At 45.2% G+C, this 3047-nt stretch overlaps 1 pseudogene; it reads left to right on the plus strand.

The window, feature by feature from the left end:
* Window positions 1–2018: 2018 nt before the first annotated feature.
* LOC118596036 lies at window positions 2019–2446 on the plus strand (annotated as a pseudogene).
* Window positions 2447–3047: the final 601 nt, after the last annotated feature.

Consider the following 3047-nt stretch of genomic DNA (forward strand, 5'->3'; position numbering starts at 1 on the left):
CACACACACACACACATATATATATACATGCACACAAAATAAACAAATAAAAATGTTTTTAAAGGCCATTCATTGGGCATTCTGTTCTGTTTGCTCTCTTTAAAAGATGAATCTTGCTGGGGAAGGTGAATGAAATGGACATTCAAACCAAGTTTCACCAGTTCACAGCCTTGCTGAAGACCCCATGTCTACCTGTATGGCATATAAGCTGAAGTCAGATGACTTCTGACTGGCTGTTGGTTAGTGGGCTTTCTGACTTTCAGACATGCTGTGCAAGTCTATAATTGAGCAAGAAGATGTAAGGGAAGAAGGAAGTGTTTTCCTCATAGGAAACAAGATGCCTGGTCACCCCTTATTGCTCCAGCAGTGATAATCTATTGGTGACACAATTCTGGTTCTATTAAGAAAGCTAAATGAAGGTGCATCATTAGGTTCCATTGAGTGTGCCATTGGTCACTCTTCCTCAAAGATCAAGGATGTTAAAGGTACTTATTGACAAGCTGGTGTTTCTCACAATATGAAAGACCAGTAAACACTGGATACAGCCTTTCATGCCTGTAATCCCATCACCTGGGAAACTAACATAAAAGAATGGCAGTCCTTAGGCTGGCCTTGGCTATGTAGCAAGAGCTTGTGAAAGACAGACAGGGATGGAGGGGGAAGGGAAAAGGGGAAAGAAGGGGGAAGGGGAGAGGAAGGAAGGGAGGGAGGGAGGGAGGGAGGGAGAGAGGGGAAAGGAAGGCAGACCAACTGGCTAGTGCTGATGAGTGTTTCTGGTCTTTGACAGTTTCTAGGGAAGATGAAGTTTGGCCTTCCATGACCATTGAGATCCCTGTCAGTACCTGCATTAAATGCCCACCTGTAATCCATTTGTGGGCATAGCACTGCCTTATAAACACCATCCTTGCCCCAAACGGAAGGACTATACAACTCCATCATCTGACTTAGAGAAACCACTTGGTGTCACCTGAAACTCTGTAGACCCAGGATACTAGCTCCAATTTCTTATATTCATCTTGAAATACTTGACATAATCACGCAAAGACACTACAATGAAACAAACTTCCTACATAATTGTAGACCAAACATCCCCAGCCTGTATCCCTGTCTTTGGGATATCTCAAGTCAAAAAGAAAGAAAGGAATAGAAATTTCAGATGTCATGTGAATGAGCATTAGTGATATGGTTTGCAGGTACAACCTTGCAAAGATGAGGTTTAGCCAAGTGTGGTGGCTCACGTCCCTCAATGATGAACTATGACTTGGAAGCGCAAGATAAAATAAACCCTTTCCTTCTCGAAGTTGCTTTTGGTCATGGTGGTTGTCATAGCAACAGAAAGAAAACTAGCACAAAATCCAAGGGAAGATGTCAGGGAGGCAGTTAGATCTCTGAACCTATAGCTTGAAACAATGGCTAACTGGCTGTCGACATAAGCTTGGGAGCCATCTGTGTACAAATGTTACTATGAGCTGAGGCCGGGATGACGTCACCTAAGGGGGAGGAGTCACCAGAAAGGAGCAAAGGGCAGAGAAATACACTCTGAGTGAGTAGCAAAGGGAGCACCAACAGAGACGAAGGAGCTGTGGCCTGAAAGACAGGAGGAAAACCTGTAAGGTAGTGAAGTTAGCTTTAGTGGGATTTGCCCACTAATGGGAGGAGCTAGGAACTAGGGAGCCCCAGAAAGAGTCAATGCAAGAAAGAGATGATGATCTGTGTCCTACACCTGTAAAGGGTGGATGAGGGAATCTTGGAGTGGAGAAGACCAGCAGAGACACAGAGATTATTAATAACAATCCAGAAAGAGCTCAGAAGGTCAGCAGCTTTGGGAAGGAGGTAAGGAAAGAAGGGGAAAGAAACGCTGGGGGTAAATTGGGACTTGGGAGCCCGTGGTTGTGTGTGGGTGACTCAGGGATGCTGATTCCTCCAACCAAGACAGAAATGAATCGTGTACAAGCAAGAATGAATGGGAGAGGACATCTTAGGGAGGCTGCAGTGGTCGTCTCTCTCTGAGCTTCATCATGCCGCCCAAGGATGACAAGAAGAAGAAAGATGCTGGAAAGTAGGCCAAAAAAGACAAAGACCCAGGAAATCAGTCTGGTGGCGAGGCCAAAAAGAAGAAGTGGTCCAAAGGCAGAGATCCGGACAAGCTCGACACTGGTCCTGTTTGACAAAGCTACATATGACAACCTCTGTAAGGAAGTTCCCAACTACAAGCTCATCGCTCCAGCTGCTGTCTCTGAGAGACTGAAGATTCGCAGTTCCTTGGCCAGGGCAGCCCTCCAGGAGCTACTCAGTAAAGGACTTATCAAGCTAATTTCAAAGCACAGAGTCCAAGTCATTTACACCAGAAACACAAAGGGTGGAGGTGCCCCAGCTGCTGGCAAAGATGCTTGAACAGGTTCAACCAGCTGTACATTTGGAAAAATAAAACTTTATTAAATCAAAAAAAAAAAAAAAAGAATGAATGGGAGAAGTTTTGAGCGTGTGGGTTTGAGGCACCCATGTTTCACCCAAGAGGGATATCCATCAGACCAGCAGGTGAAGGAAACATATTTGGATTAGGATTGAGAAGGAAGTCAGGCATTAACACACAGGTCAAAGGAAACTCTGAAGAACAGAATAAGGAGCAAGTCCCAAAAGTGACTGCCAGCTTCCAAAGGGGAGACAGAATGGATGGCTGTGGAAAGAGAATCAACCGTTGGACCAGCAGCTGATTCAGAATAACATCTTCCTGAGCAAAGACTACTGAGAATAGAGACATTTCGCCCAAAGCCTACTTTTGACAGCATGTAGGGGGGAAGATGTGGATTGCAGGGCTTCCTTCCCACATGTGAGACAAGAACTCCGACACAAAGTTATATCTCAAGCCCTTTCTTGTTAAGTTACTCAGGCTGATCTAGAACTCCTCTGTGGCCCAGGGAGTCTCTGGACTTGGGACCCTCCCACCTTAGTCTCCAGTGTAGCTGAGATCATAGACATGCCAGCAGGCCCTGTTCTAAGCAACACATTCTAGATGGAAGGGTTATTTTGTCCTTTAAAAGATGTAG

The sequence above is a fragment of the Onychomys torridus genome, chromosome 15 (assembly GCF_903995425.1).
Source record: "Onychomys torridus chromosome 15, mOncTor1.1, whole genome shotgun sequence".
Taxonomy (NCBI): domain Eukaryota; kingdom Metazoa; phylum Chordata; class Mammalia; order Rodentia; family Cricetidae; genus Onychomys; species Onychomys torridus.